The sequence below is a fragment of the Paroedura picta genome, chromosome 11 (genome assembly GCF_049243985.1).
Source record: "Paroedura picta isolate Pp20150507F chromosome 11, Ppicta_v3.0, whole genome shotgun sequence".
NCBI lineage: Eukaryota > Metazoa > Chordata > Lepidosauria > Squamata > Gekkonidae > Paroedura > Paroedura picta.
In genome coordinates this window covers 29,342,708-29,359,374 of record NC_135379.1, presented here as the reverse complement: position 1 = coordinate 29,359,374, position 16,667 = coordinate 29,342,708, and the positions used below count along the sequence as shown (strand labels likewise).

The window sequence follows — 16,667 nt, the reverse complement described above, 5'->3', positions numbered from 1 at the left end:
GAGACCTGTTCAGAGGTGGTTTGCCGTTGCCTGCCTATGCATGGCAGCTCTTGACTTTCCTTGGTGGTCACCCATCCAAATACTAACCAGGCCCAACCATGCTTAGCCTCTGAGTCGTGATGAGATCACGTTAGCCTGGGCTATCCAGGTCTGGGCAGGCACAGCACTAGCCTTTTTTAATGGTCATGTGCTGTATCGATATATTGACCTACTATTAGAAGAAGGGCAACGCCCTACTTTCCTCCCGCCTCTCCCCCCCCATGCATGCATGAGAATCATCACATTGCCTTTGGGCAGAAGCGCCCTCTGCTTTAAGGTTCACTCCAATATTTGGAGGTTTGGGGCTGCAAACTGCTTTTAAAAATTTCTGTGGTTGACTAAGGCAGGAAATGGAGATGTGTCAGGTGCTGGCTCATCTAGTCAAGCAAGCAGGACTTACCTTTTAGTTACCTAACTGTTTCTAGCTGGTTGAGAACAATGAAGCTGGCCAGTAGGCTATTCTGTGATACGCTCCCCCAGAATCAGAAGACAACAAATATCCCTGACTCTCCCTGAAATATCAAATATTGGGAAAAGGAGTATAGTAACGGGGATGGGGGGATAAGGTATTGAAGTACAGGCACATTGCAGTGGTATATTGCTATTAGGGAGGTTGTCCCCCCCTAGTTAAAGACTTGCCTATGTAAGGAGAAAAAATCCTTTCTTTCACTGAAGGGGAAGGGGGTTAGTGGGCATATCAAAGCAAAGTCTGAAAAATCCCTCCAATGGTTTGGGGTGGAGGTAGGGTGAAGGCTACTATATTGATGCTCTATTGATTTTGCAAGTACCTCTGAATTTGGCAAAGGAAAGGGATAGAAGAACTCAAATATGAGCTACAGTAAAATACTAGAAAGAACCTGTGGGTAGGCAGGTAGTTGTGAGTTCCTGCATTGTGCAGGGGGCTGGACTAGATGACCCTGGAGGTCCATTTCAACTCTATGATTCTATGACTGTGTTCCTGTAGAAACACACACATACAGACTCCACCCATCCTCACGGCGGAACTGTTCCACCCCGGATGCGTCCATTGGGATGCACAAATCCTGGGTGGACCAGGTCCACCACTGAAATATGTCCCTTGTGGGTTCTAGATAGCAGTGGAGCATGCAGCTCTGCCACAACCACCAGCAGCAGCCTGGAGTGGAATCACTGGTGTGGAATTGCCCCCAGCACACTGATATTTTTAACAGCAATGAGTGAGAAAACAACGCTTTGTTTCATCTTTCATGATTCTCCATCAGAGTCTGAACTCTACTTGAACTCTGAATTGAATTGTCATGTACCACAGAAGTCAATGAATTGCTTGGTTTTTCTAAGCCACAGCAACCAATGGAGGTTTTCAAGTTCATTAGTTTAAAAATTAATATGTCCACTTGTCTTTTCTTGTTCCCTGCCCTCTGATGCTGCTTCCTTTTTGCTTCTCAGCTTTCATGCACCTTAGACTTCTGCTTCGAGTTTTCTGTTAGCGCCTCAATCATGTTGCACAGATTGTTCGATATTAACAATCCTTGCCTGTCCCTCCATAGCTACCTTACTGGCCCATAATCCTTACAGGGCACCATGGAGATGTGCAGCCTGATCTAACCCTCAAGCTCCTAAAACCAAACTTGACTCTTTAAAAATGCAAACCCGAATGATATCCTTAGTGCAGAAACAGTCCCAGTCGCGCATTCTCTGCATAAGATTGGATAGTCATCTTAGAATCATAGAATCATAGAATCATAGAGTTGGAAGGGGCCATACAGGCCATCTAGTCCAACCCCCTGCTCAACGCAGGATTAGCCCTAAGCATCCTAAAGCATCCAAGAAAAGTGTGTATCCAACCTTTGCTTGAAGACTGCCAGTGAGGGGGAGCTCACCACCTCCTTAGGCAGCCTATTCCACTGCTGAACTACTCTGACTGAGAAAAACTTTTTCCTGATATCTAGCCTATATCGTTGTACTTGAAGTTTAAACCCATTACTGCGTGTCCTTTCCTCTGCAGCCAGCAGAAACAGCATCCTGCCCTCCTCCAAGTGACAACCTTTCAAATACTTAAAGAGGGCTATCATGTCCCCTCTCAACCTCCTTTTCTCCAGGCTGAACATTCCCAAGTCCCTCAACCTATCTTCATAGGGCTTGGTCCCTTGGCCCCAGATCATCTTCGTCGCTCTCCTCTGTACCCTTTCAATTTTATCGATGTCCTTCTTGAAGTGAGGCCTCCAGAACTGCACACAGTACTCCAGGTGTGGTCTGACCAGTGCCGTATACAATGGGACTATGACATCTTGTGATTTTGATGTGATGGCTCTGTTGATACAGCCCAAAATGGCATTTGCCTTTTTTACCGCTGCATCACACTGCCTGCTCATGTTCAGTTTACAATCCACAAGTACCCCAAGGTCTCGTTCACACACAGTGCTACCTAGAAGCGTATCCCCCATCCAGTAGGCATGCTTTTCATTTTTCTGACCCAGATGCAGAACTTTACACTTATCTTTATTAAATTGCATCTTGTTCTCATTTGCCCATTTTTCCATTGTGTTCAGATCTCGTTGAACTCTGTCTCTATCTTCCGGAGTATTTGCCAGTCCTCCCAATTTGGTGTCATCTGCAAACTTGATGAGTAGTCCCTCCACCCCCTCATCTAGATCATTAATAAATATGTTAAAAAGTACCGGGCCGAGCACCGAACCCTGAGGTACCCCGCTACTCACCTCTCTCCAGTCTGATGAAACACCATTGACAACAACTCTTTGAATGCGGTTCTCTAACCAATTCCCTATCCACCTAACGATCTGAAAATCCAGATTGCAGTCCTTCAACTTATCCATCAGAACATCATGGGGAACCTTGTCAAAAGCTTTACTAAAATCCAAGTAAATGACATCAACCAAATTTCCCCGATCCAGCAAACCTGTTACTTGGTCAAAAAAGGAAACTAGGTTGGTCTGGCAGGACCTGTTGGAGACAAATCCATGCTGACTTCCTTGGATCACCAAATTGTCCTCCAGATGTTTGCAGATCGCTCCCTTTAATATCTGCTCCATTATCTTCCCCACAACAGAGGTCAGACTCACTGGTCTGTAGTTTCCCGGGTCATCCTTCCTCCCTTTTTTGAAGATCGGAATAACGTTTGCTCTTTTCCAGTCCTCCGGGACATCTCCAGTCCTTAAAGAGGTTCCGAAGATGATGGACAAGGGCTGTGCAAGTTCTCTGGAAAGTTCTTTGAGTACTCTCGGGTGCATTTCATCTGGACCAGGGGATTTGAACTCATCCAGTGCAGCTAAATGCCTCTCGACCACCTCTCTATCCATGTTAACCTGCCACCCAGACACTATCCTTTGGCTACAGCCATCTCTAGATGTGCCTAAACACATCTCTATGTGCCTAAACACATCTCTAGATGTGCCTAAACATCTGTATAAGTACATTTATTTATTCAATGATAACCCACCATTCTCCTCAACAGAGACCCAAAGCAGCTAACATTGTTCTCATTGTCTCATCATCACAACAACCCCATGAGATAGGTCAATCTAAGAGCATGTGACTGGCTCAAGTTCACCGAGCAAGCTTCCGTGGTAGACTGAGGATTTGAACCCAAGTCTCCCAGATCCTGCACCACACTGGCTATCTTGACAGAGGACAGACTGGATGAACTATAGTGTTAGGCAGCTCACATATAGGACCCCATCCATGTTGGGCCCCTTGTGTAGTAGTACTAATGAAGTCCTGCATAGCACACAGCAGGGTGGCTATTCCTTTATTATACAACAGCATTAATTGCAGGAAAACTGCAATTTTTTTGATGATTTGGAAAGTTTGAGAAATTGTTTTACAGTGGAATAAAGCCCTGGCCCTGGTCAAGGCCTGGTGCACTTGACCAGGGGGCAGGGGTCTCCAACCTATTCATACCCACAGAGGGTAACACTCTGCAAGGGGCATAGGAAGTTAGATGGTCCCTTAAATACTTTGGGCCCAGAGCATGAATGGCCCTGAAGGTCAAAACCAGAACCCTGAACTTGATCTGGTATTCAACTGGTAACAAATGCAGCTGCCTCAGCACTGGTTGAATACAAACTCTCCATGATGTTTCAGTGAGAACTCTAACAGCTACATTTTACACCAGCGGTAGTTTCCGGGTCAAGGACAAGGGAAGGCCCATGTAAAGCATTACAGAAATCCGGTCTGGAGATGATTGCCACATGGATCCCTGTGGTCAGGTGTTCCCGGAACAGATAGGGTGCTAGTAGCCGCGGCTGGCATAGATGGAAAAATGTCATTTGGGCTACTCTCATGACCTTTGTTTCCACTGACAAGAAGGCATCCAGGATCACACCCACATTCCTGGCTGAGTATGAGGTCTTCAATTGCACTCCATCTACGATAGGCAGATGCACTTCCTGATCTACCCCCTTCCTACCAAACCTCAGGACTTCTCATGCATATCATGAGAATGACTACAAATTAGAATTAATCATACTTTATCACTTTCATGGCTACTGTTGCAAACTTGTTTGAGGGCTGATTCACATGAGTCAGGACAAGTATTCAAGTTGACAGGTGATCATAGGAGACTCTGTTTCTTCAAGAGTTCAGGGGCAAGGAGATGCTCTGCAGCCTTAGGTCTTGCTGCCTTGCTGCTTCTGGGTCCCTTTGGCCACTTTGCTTCTTCTGTAGGAAGCAAGTGTGCTTTGGTGCTCTTCAACAGGCAGGAGTGAGAGGATCCTTGAAACAGCACTATGGTAGACACTCCCTCTGCATATCTCTATCACTGTTGTTGGTATCTTAAATAGGCTATTTCGGAACTAGCAAACCTGTTAACAACTGATTTTTATGGCAGTGGGCAGGGCAAGGTTAACTATGAGAATGAATAATCTGCAGACAAGAGCTTTAAGTAACAGCAGAGCTGTGTTGTTCTTCAGCTTTTAGAGAATTTACCAATACAACATTTATGACTTTTGCTTCCAAAGTCAAGCATCTTTCAAATCTTTGGCAACACAGAAAACAGTTTGTTGTATTTCCGTAGAGGAAGGGAAAATGAAAATACTTCCTTTGAGCACAAGGCCCAGAATATACTCTATACATCTGGTTTAAAGAGGACAGGATGGGATGGATGAGAAATTAGGGGAAATCATTTCTCTTTGTTTAAGTGACAGTTGAAGGATATGAAAATGTGAGTTATGGGATTTGATAAAAGGCTTCAAGAACATAGGGTGCTCACTCGTCCTTTAATCTGGGTTTATCAAATTGGTTATGCTAGCACTCTGTCAAGTGCAGAAGCAGCTACAAAGCAGATTGAGTGGTGTCACATTGAATGACAGGTTGTACCCTTGATGCAGCCACTCATTTTCACTTGCTTAACTGCAATTCTGAAGATATGTTTCATTGGGATTTCCTGCCTGGTAAATCTGCAGAGAAATTTAGATTAAGGGGTATACATCAGCCTGTTCTAAGTACAGGAGGAAGGAAGCTTGGCACTGTGCATTAGAAAAGCCTGAGCCCCAGCAGTGGAGTCATTTGCCAAAATCCTCCATAACATTTAAAGAGATTGACCTCTTGAGTTTCACTTGGGGCAGCAAGATTCTTGGATTGTCTCTGGTTTCCTTGTAAATAGAGTTTGCTCTCTTCTGTGTGGTAAGAACGGAGGTGCTTTAATTGTCTACTTAGGTTGTGGATAGTTAAGTAATGTGAAACTGCAAGGGAAGAGTAATTATTTGTATCTTGGACCAAGGAAGACTGCAGCAGCTAGATAGCATTGAGATAAGAGAATCAGTTTAAATTGGCAAATTAGTGGGAGGAAGAGGCCTTGCAAGTCCAAAACCTAACAAAAAACTAAGGAAGTCTGTTGCAGGATTTTTAAGGCCAGCCGTTTCACTGGCTTTCTAGTATTTGATAGAAGACTTAGATATCACACATAATGAAACCCATGAGTTTAGACTGGGGTAACTCAGTGTAGGATTACACTGTTAATCCCACAATTGAATTTGTACTGATAAATTATAAAACTTCCTGATCTCCAGAAAAAATACCAAAAATTGTTCTCTGGAAAGGGTGTGGAAAGGAAAGAGGAAAAACTATATATTGCGTTTTCTGCTTGGTTTCAGATTTCTGTACTCCTAACCTTATTACACTTATTGGATGTCCCATCCTGTTGACTGTATTGACTTTAGATTGTGTAATCCACTTTGAGTTTCAAGGAGAAAGGCAGATAATAAATAACATAAAAGAAATAATAAAAATTATGGTCATACATCTTAGTTTACACACCTGCAATAAAGTCTCTCTCTCTCTCTCTCTCTCTCTCTCTCTCTCTCTCTCTCTCTCTCTCTTCAACCTTATTTGTTTTTATTTATTTATTTCATTTCTATGCTGCCCTTTCCAGGGGGCTCAGGGCAGTTTACAACATTAATCCATCAATGATGCAATTAAAACCATTAAACCATTAAATTATTATTAAAACCAATCTGTTTTTTAAAAACCAGGGGCTCACCCCCTTCCCTCCAATGGGAGGGAGGGGGGAATAAAGTGCTGAGATGAAATTAACTGTATGGCATCCAGATGTTATTGACTATGTAGTTATTGTTGATGTTTCTATAGGCCTCAACCATAGGCCTGGTGGAGCGGCTCTGTTTTACAAGCCCTGAAAATTATCTTGAACGGATTCAGAGAAGAGGGGAAAAAACCTGGAGATTTTAGTGTAGGTAGGTGGTAGTGGAGAGGAATCATGTTGTGAACTGTTTTGGGCTGCCCTTGGGAAGGAAGGTGGACTAAGTGAAGTGATAAAAGACATCCCCCACTGAATTCCCCTTCTCAAAAAGGTGGAAAAGGTGCTGAAAAGGGCAATTAAAGTAATCATGTGGTCCGAGATTCTTTACTTTGAGGAAAGGCTAATGCTTTATGGAGCTTAGATAGTAAAAAGTCGATTCAAGTGGTGTAGGAGAACATTAAAAATCTCCAAAATTATGTCATGTGAAAAAAGTAGGCATAGAGAACATTTTCTTTCTTTTCTACAGTACTAGAACTCTGTCTCATCCAGTGGCTAATCCGGTGAAATCAATGGAAGACAGGCAGGAGAATATACAGTTAATTTCAGAGAATAATGAGGTGGCAGCTACTACCTTAGTGACTTTGAAACAGGGCTTGACAAATCCATGGAGCATAGAGAGCAGCCTTAAAATAATCTTGTATTGAGTCACTTTTGGCCACATAGCGCTATTTCTGGCTTTCACACAGAAGTCAACAGGTCTATTCCAAATCTGCTGCTGTTCCTAAAGTAAGGCTTCCTCCCTTTCCTCAAACCAAGATATTCCAATGTTCACTTTGGTGTGCTAACTATGCTTTGTACTTGTGTACTAGTCTTACAGTATGGTCTTCAGTCCATTGTGAGAGGGAACTGGATACTTCTTCTTGGAAAAGACTTGTTTATTACCGCTTCCTGGTAATACATTTGGTTACAGCTGTTGCGTGCTATGCTTGGAATCACTTGGCCTGCAGCATACTTTGGAAGAAGGTTGGCTCCTACATAGCACTTACTGGACACTGAAAGTGCTTACCTTGACCAGGGCCTGCTGTTGAAACAGAGAGGCCTCAATATGCTTTATCTGGCCTTCTGATCCACAGAACTGACGATGGTCCATAGTGTCCAGAGTATATAATGTCATTTTATGCATAGGAGCTAACTCTGCATATAACTATCTTTGTCATTCTTGTATTTTACGTATGCTGTTTTTATTTCACGTCTGACCATTGATAAAGTCGAAACACGTCTGGTCAGTGGAGGCATGGGTATGTATGCACTAATGTTATTAAAGCTAGGAGATAAGCCTTGGGTTTTTAATTTTAATAAATATTAGTACTTATTCGTAAAGTTGTGTTCTACCCTACAGAGGCTTGAATTCTACCCTATAGAGCAGGGGTAGTCAAACTGCGGCCCTCCAGATGTCCATGGACTACAATTCCCAGGAGCCCCCTGCCAGCGAACGCTGGCAGGGGGCTCCTGGGAATTGTAGTCCATGGACATCTGGAGGGCCGCAGTTTGACTACCCCTGCTATAGAGGCTTGAAGTTGTTTATAAACTTGGTCTGCACCACAAGTGCAATACCAGCAATGCTATGTATGTATTCCTGAACAAAAAACAAGCTTTTTCACAGTTCTACCTTTAACCCCCCTCCCCCCAAAACCCCCACAAACACCAGGACCTCTCCTTGTGTCCACTTTTTACAAATTATACATTGTAGGCAAGAATGATCAGGAAAGAAGGCAAGCTGGCTTACAAGACTGAGGATACAAATGCATCCATCATCCCTATTCGCAGGAGAGATGTCAAAGAGCTTTGAGACTGGCACCAAGTGGTTTATATCTTGGTAGCTCACATTCTGGGTGCTGCGATTGCTCCAGATGATGTATTAAAGTTTTATAGTACTGTTGAATCAGTACCTGCAGAACATATTTATTAATGTCTGCTGACAGAATGTCTTGCCAAGGCACTCATGAAATCCTGTTTCTGGTTGGGAAATAACACTGGAATAAAAGCCAAGTGTTAGCCTAGATGACCCATGAGGTCCTTTCCAACTCTATGATTCTATGATTCTAGGAAATATATATTTTAAATTTGTTAAACTTTTATCAGGTGATATTGACCACATATGGTCATGGCGACGTGCCTGCCCCTCCGAAAATGGCCTATGATGGGGCCTGGAGGGGGTTGAGAGGGAAGGGGTCCCAGGTGGATTTGTATGTCGCTATGCTTCCCAACCATATTCTGCATGATTGTGCCACTTCTAGGGTTTCTAAAGGCCTGGAGATTGTTTCAGAATTTTCTCAATGGTAAAAAAAAGTTGGAAAAGACTGCCTAGAAGGTGGCAGCTTGAAGATTGCATAAGGGGGCATGTAGGGAATTTTAGATTGAAGTTTCAGTGCTGTCAGGATCAAGGGCAAATGCTCAGGTCTTGTAGCATATGGGATCCTGTCTTAGTTTCAAACAAAGGATTGAAGGAAACTTGTCAAATCTTCATCTCCTACCAGCCTAGGGAGCTGCATATGGATAGGAATGCTAGTGAAATTGTTATGCCTACTATTGACCTGAAAATCTGTGCTTCAGTCTTGCTTCTCTCTTGTTAGAAACAAAACAGTAAGTGTTGTTTTCTTTTTCCGTGCACTGAATTTCCTACTATGCTTATGTAATCTTAAATATTATTTTTGCATCTGTGACATAGAAATGTCATTAAAAAGATTATAAATAAGTTGGGAATGTCAACAATTAAAACATCATATAACAAAAACTCTGACAATTACATCATATGAAAACAAAATGGAACAAGACAGAGCATATTTGTACAATTCTACCCATGAACATGCTAAAGTAATGGTGGAAATTGAAGATCAGTCCTGACTTTTAGCTCCCATTGGTTTCTGCATAGGCCTTCCTGGTGTTATCATAAATGTACAGGCTTGATGGTGGTTGCTTCAGGACTTCAGATTGTGCACTGTATTTCTGTCTTGCTTCTATAACTTGATGGCAGGAGCTGGTCCCTAGAGGGACATATATCCAAGTAGGGGGTGTTGCACAATGCCAATCCAGACTCCAAGGTGCCTGCTCAGCCTTTTGACAGCCGAGCATTGACACAGCTTATGATTTATGCATTGCTGGCTTTTCAGTTGATTTATTTTATCTCTCAGTTTCATTTCCTGCATTAATGAGTGTAGAGAGCTTTAATTTTTAAGCCAGCAGGGTTTCCAAGTGGAGTTGCTCAGAGCATTTGTAGTTCTCGATTGATCACTACATTGTAAATCTTTGAATTAGCTGTGTGGCTCACTGTTATTGCTAGAGCAGGCTGCATTCTGAAGGACCTGGCAGATGATGTGCCAGTGGCTGCACTGCCAAAGTGGTTCTGAGATGCAGGCTGCTCTGGAGATGGAAAGGCATCTGTGCTTGCTTATAAACTTGTGATGGAGAAAGGCAGAAATTTGGCAAACTGAGAGTAGAATAAGGCATTTTACAGTGGGGTGAGGGGGATATTATAACACCATCTTTTAGGCCTTTTCTGCAATTGTTATTTGCCAGCGTGTTCTTGTTCCATTGACTTCTAGATGATTTTGCGCCTGGCATTCTACATGTGTAGGTTTCTCTGATGCTGCCCAGGAGTCCATTTGCAGCTTGCATTTTACGCTTCTGTCAGGAGAATAGGCATTTCTGGCTCCTGCCTCACCTCCCTTTCCTTAAAAAAAAATAGCATGCTCAATAATGGAATGGTGTAACCCCCCACTTGTTCTTGTGTCTTGCTCTCACTGCCAATCTCCCTCCCTTCTCATTTCCTCTCCCTCCTATGGGAGAAGTGCCCAAGCACTCACCTTTTCCATATGCTGTGTGGCTCATTGCCCCCCAAGCCTTCTTGGGAGCAATACAAATGAAAAAACAGCTTGGGGAAAATGGTACCTGCTTGCATCTTTGTTTTAAATGTGTCACTTCAGGCAAGTAAATGTCACTGAATAGTCCTTCTCTTTTTCTTACCCAAATTAGATTTAAAGAATTGGTTTGGGGAATTAAGCAATGTGAAAGGGGTAACCATGGGCTCTCCAGCATCTATGAGGATGTTTCCTTCAGGAACTCTAACTATATCAGTCCAAAGTAACTGGAAAGTTGTTTTATTAAGAGACTAGCAAGAAAGCCCATTGCAACCGGAATACAATGGGCGCTAGGACCCAGGAGATACCAGCAGGCGTAGATCTCTCTCTCTCTCTCAGCAGGAGCCACAGGAGGTAATCAGGGCTCCTTCCTAGCAGGGAAGCAAGGGTCGTTTGCAGTTTGGGGATCATTTGCAGTTTGTATCTGTCTCTGTCTCTCTCCCTTGCAGCAGGAGCCACAGCAGGTAATCACGGGTCGTTTGCGGTTTGGCAGGGCTCTCTGTGTATCTCTCTCAGGCATCTGAGAGCAAAGTGGCTAGTGTCCAGGGAAGGAGGGCGGGAGCTAGAGAGGGAGGGCCAATCAGGGTGTGGCCAGGTTTGCTGGCCACACCCTGATTGGTCCTATTCCATCTCAGGCAGCCAGGACACTCTCCACCCACAGGGCTGTTTCACAAATATTAAGAGGAACAATGGATAAGGATTGAAGCAACTTTTAAACAAGCTCACCAAAATCTTTGAAACGTACACACAAAAAATTAAGCTAAGGAAATGTAGGGCTGAACAGGAATAGATATGAGGAACTGGAAGCTACAGTTACCAGCCCAACATGGAGAAGAAACATCTTGTCAGTTGTTTTTAGAGTATGAAGCAGGCCTTATGGTTCCAGTGTCAGTATAGGATCTGGACGAGTCAGATCTTAATCCCCATTCTGCCATTGTTGGGTGCCCTTCAGCCAGTCATACACTCTCAGCCTAACCTAGCTCATGGGTTAATGGAGGATAAAATGGCAGGAAGAGTGGAGTTTGGGTCCCCACTGGGATTAAAGGCAGAGCATAATGGAGTAAATAAATGAATAAATGGCTATTACTGGAAGTGCTCAAGCCATTCCTCTGTGACCCTTAAGGATGTGAGAATTTACAGATTGTCTTGCTGGACCAGATTTTTCATTCCAGCACTTGTTCTCCAGCCTCCCAAACAGGACTTCCTTGTTTGTCTCCAGTGTGGATTGATTAGCTTGAGTGCATGAAAGTTCTTTTCTTCACAATCAATGGCTAATTGCCATTGACAGATTGAACTCCCATGAATTTGTCTGCTTGCTCTTAAAAAGCCAGCCATGCCTGTTGCCACTTCCTGTTGCCAGGAACCCCACGGGTTAAGGACTTGTCATGCAAAGAAATACTTCCTTACCTTTTGTTTGTCCAGAACCATCTGCCAATCAAATCTCTCTTGTGGTCAGGTTTCTTCCTCCATCTGTGTGGGAATTTGTAACATTCTGAGTAGTGGCTCTTAAACTCTTGATGAAAGAAGCCAGATTTTCCTGAGGCTTAACAGACAGCTCTGACTGGCCTGAGCCAGCCAGGTGACATTTGTTTAATTTAGAACAGAATTTTATGGTTTGGTCTGCAGCAAGGGAGGCACCACATTCCAGTGTTTCAAGGAGAAAACAGAGTTTATGGCTTAAATATACAGTCGGGAGTAACGTAGCTCTGATGGATATGATAAATACTGGTACATCCTATTTATATAATTGTTCGTTCTTTGCAACATGACTCTGCAAACATTGTGCTAAAAGGACTGCATGGAGCTGGGGGAACTTTTTCCTTCTTGGGAATGCAAGACTGAATCTCAGAGATGTATTGCCTTTCCTTTTTTGCCTGACTATTGCCTTAAGGAGCACTGAGGGGAAGGAAGAGCAAGCCAAATCATCTGAAATGTTCTCTTTTCTCTTTGTAAGACTGGCAAGGGGTATGGGGGTGGTGGTGGTGGGGGTGGACAGAGTGCTCAGAGCAACATATGCAAAGGGCCCCATCAAGAAGGAATGTAAAAATTGGCTTGTTGGACCAGGAGACTTGGGTCTAGGCTGCCTCTATCACGAGGGGAGATCATTTTCTGTGCTTACTCTTTGCTTGGCAGCCTGTTCAGCACGGTTAATATCCCCTCCCTGCTCTGTCCTCCAGGTGTTGCTGAACATAGTGTGGCAAGCTGTGTATGACTAACAGGACAACCCAAACTCTTACTCGAGGAATTGTGACAAATTTTTTATTCTGTCATAAATTTTTTTGTGGATGACAGCCTGCTTCTTCAGATGGAATGGATAGGATCTCATTACCTGTTCATTTTATGTAAGTGTATTTAAACCACAAATAGCTGGATCAACATTGCATAATGACATCTTACCTTGAGCTTCCTGCATTCTGTGGCCTCATGACCTCATTAAAAAATACCCATTCATTAATTTTACCTACTTTTTAATTTATTTTCATATACAGTCCGCTGTTCTCACTGGGACTCAAGGAGGATGACAGCATAAAATGACAGTGTAGTTGTTTACTTTATTTATATCCCGATTTTCTCCCAAATGGGGACCCATTCTGTAGTAAATATTATGCATTTCTTTGCTTTTTTTCCAAACTGTCTTGTGATGTTACCCCCATCTAAGTGGCTTTGGGAGGTCGTGTTTGATGTGTCCTCTCCACTGAAGTATGACCATGGAAAAAAACAGCAGGCTTGATTGCTGCTGTTCATCCAGACACCCTGGAACCTAATCAGATGATTCTGGCAGACTCCTGACATCCATCACTGTTGTGTGCCATGTGAATAAAATGTAAGTGTTTCAAGAGCCACTGCATGTGAGTGTGTGTGAGGAGTATGCTGAGTATCAAACAGTTCTTGAGTTAGATATCTGAGGAGAAAAACAAGACACTTCATATGTCAGCTGCAAATGAGATACATAGCAGAGGAACACAAATGTCATGTAAAAACTGGGAATGGCATATAATACAATGGTTTTGTAGACTGAACCATAGAGGGCAGCCCATGGAAGACTTACCTGCAGAGGAAACAGCCACTGGTTCTTATCTGTGTCTATCTGTTGATATGTATTAATATCTCAAGGCCTCTGAAAGGACTGTGAACCATATATCAGGCCTTTGCTTTGCCTGTGCATGCCTAATGTGTCTGTGAAGCTAGCAAGAAAGCTTGTTACCCATGGGTGAAAATCCAGGATTTGGAAGAAACATATCAAACAGTGTTGGGTGGCTCAGTGGCCCCAGATTTAATCCTCAGCATTTCCAGTTGAAAGGACCAAATGACAGGTGACCTGAAAGACCTCTGCCTGAGCTTCTAGAGAGCAGTTGTCAACTTTCCAATCTGAGCCAACAATTCTAACCTCAATTGACTAATGGTCTGATTCAGTATAAGGCAGTTTCATGTGTGTTCAAACTACAGTGTTCAAACCATCAGGTGTTGTCTACTATGTACCTTCTTTGAATCCAGCAACCTTTACAGTGAACCAGTGTTGCCAGCCAGGAGCTTTTGGGGGATTGGAGCCTGGAAGGAAGGAGTATCAAAAATCACCTGGAAGTGATGTCATAGCATCTGCAAAGTCATCCGATGCCCCCATTGTTTACTTGATTGAGTATGGGCAACTGAAGGTGAGGGTGGGAAGTTGCTTACCATGGGTGGGAGGGCTGGCATAAATGTATCATTGGGGGGGGGTAGCTGTTGTTGGAAGTAGCTCTCTGCGCAATGCCTCTTGACTTGTGTGAGACTGTATGAAGAACTCTCTTCACTATAGAGTTAGTGAGATAGATAGGAAGGCTGACCATTCACCTTTGCTCTCACTGACCTGTCCATAGAGGATAATTTCCTGTTTCACCAGTCTCTTTCTCTTCTCCTCCATCTCTTATTATTATTTATTAAATTTCTTACTCACCGCTCTCAGAATTGACTCATGGCGGGTTACAATAAGAATAAAACTCCAATACATAAAAACATAAAAATCATAAAACCAAATCCCAACCTACTCTGGTGATGAGAAAAATCACCTTCCATGTTCCCCCCTCCATCAGTGCCTCAGGACCCCAGTCCCCAGGGATGCTGATAGTTCTTGGTTGTGGATGAGCTACCTCCTGGACATAAAGCAATCAGCTGTAAATGGGTCTTTAAGCTGAAACATGATACAGAAGGTGGGATCCAGTGCTACAAAGCCAGTGTCAGAAATCCCCATGTATTTCTGCCATGATTATATATCTGGTGTGATTTAGTGTGTCCATCTAACCTGATGTATGCCCTGATGTAATCCAGGTTGATTTCCTGCTGTTGTATTTTATGCATACCAACGTCCCCAAATGTTCCTCCCCTCCCCTTCCTTATTGCCTTCTATTTCCCTCCCCGTTCTGTCTCCTTAATTCCCACATCTTCCTGTCCCCTGATGCCTGGACTATGATCTCCATATTATGACTTCTTTTGCACTGTGCCTGGTTCGAGTTCCCAGGGGAGAGGGCGCACCTCTCAAGTCCCTATATTCTCTACCCTATGCTTTGTGAGCCAGTTCTGACCATGCCTTCAAAGTAAATGTTTGCATTTCTAAAAAAAGAAACTTTAATTCAAAGAGTTTACTTATTTAGAATTAAAGCCTCTCACAGCCAGGCTTGTTGTACAAGGATATGCACAGAAACATGATTTGGAGTTTGATGACACTTTTGCTTCAGTTGTTAAACACACCAGCCAGCAAGAATATGCATGTTGACCACCTAGATGTCAAAACTGTTTTCTTGCATGGCAGTATGAAAGAAGAAATCTACACGCAGTAACCTCGAGGCTTCATAGACAGAGACAAAGCAGATCTTGTTTGCAAACGGCAAAAGAGTATTTATGGGCTCAAACAATCAGCCAGAGCCTGGAACATGGAAACTCAATGACATGTTGCTACAAGCAGACTTTAAAAGAAGTGAAGTTGACCTGTGCTTGTACATCAAGTACAATAATGGCAAATGGGCTTATATGCTAATTTATGTTGATTATCTGATTTTGGCTTATGAAAATCAACATAGCAAACAGATTGTGCGTCATCTAGTCAAAGAAGTGGAGATATAGAATCTTAGAGCTATACGCCACTACTTAGGAATTCAAAGAGGTGAAAAGGGAAGTTTCCTCATCCACCAAGAACAGAAAAGACTTAGTGACACTTTTAAATCTTCAAGATTCTAGTCATGCACCTAAACTTTGAGTGTAAACTACACAAAGCAGAGCTAACAGACAACATTAGACATCACCAAGCTTTAGGAAAGCTTCTGTAGCTTTCTATCTAGACCAGACATTTCAACTTCAGTTGGTCATTTATGCAGAAAGGTAGAGCAACTCACCATTACAAACTGGATTGTTTTTAAAAGAGTTGTTAAATATTTGAAGGGTACTGAAGATCTTAAGCTTAAACTGGCAGCTAGTTCCTACCCCAAACTTGGGATTTTTACTGACGCTTATTGAGCAAGTGATTCTAGACAGGAAATCAACTAGTATTTACTTTTGTGGCAATGGCATGATTAGCTGGGCCAGCTTCAAAGAAGAGACTATGACAATATTCACGTTAGATGCAGAATACGTGTCTGCTGCCCATGGCTGTCAGGAGCTACAGAGGATCTGTCAAGTTCTAAAGGACTTGGGCACAGCTGTACCACTGCTCATACCACTGTATGGAGACAATAGAAATGTGTCTAAATGAGAAGACACACAGAAATGCACCAATCATATTAACATGAAGTATCGTCTACTGACAAACATGCAAGAGGCTGGAACCATTGAAGTGGTTTACTGCACATTGGAAGACATACTGGTGGGCCTCTTGATGAAGCCACTTCCTGAACCCATATTCAGATGATAGAAGTCAAATGAACCCTGTATACTAAGTTCAGGAGTCATTGAGAGGGGGTGTTGGAAATAGCTCTCTGTGCGATGCCTCCTGACTTGTGTGAGACTGTAACAGGAACTCACTTAATCACAGAATTAGCAAGATAGACAGGAACACTGACCACTCACCTTTCATCTCACTGACTTGTCCCTAGAGGGTAATTTCCTGTTTCCTCAGTCTCTTTCTCTTCTCCATCTCTCAAGCCCACAACATGATGGAAGGGAGATGCCTTAAACATCTCTCTCCATCCAGCTATTTAAATTAGAATAGGAACCTTATATTTAAGTTTGTAGAATTAAGTTCTCTAATAAATAGTTGTTATATTAGTTAA

The 16,667-nt window shown here is 43.0% G+C and overlaps 1 protein-coding gene and 1 long non-coding RNA gene across 3 annotated transcripts in view; one reads left to right on the top strand and one right to left on the bottom strand.

Annotated features, from left to right (window-relative positions):
• CBX3 (chromobox 3) overlaps positions 1-16,667 on the bottom strand; it is a 294,217-nt gene that overhangs the window by 140,877 nt on the left and 136,673 nt on the right. The window lies entirely within an intron of this gene.
• Positions 10,668-16,667, top strand: part of LOC143820409 (uncharacterized) — a 34,241-nt gene continuing 28,241 nt past the window's right edge. The window contains exons 1-2 of the long non-coding RNA XR_013225335.1: positions 10,668-10,892; positions 12,606-13,252. This is a non-coding gene — a long non-coding RNA (uncharacterized LOC143820409). The remainder of the gene's footprint in view (positions 10,893-12,605; positions 13,253-16,667) is intronic.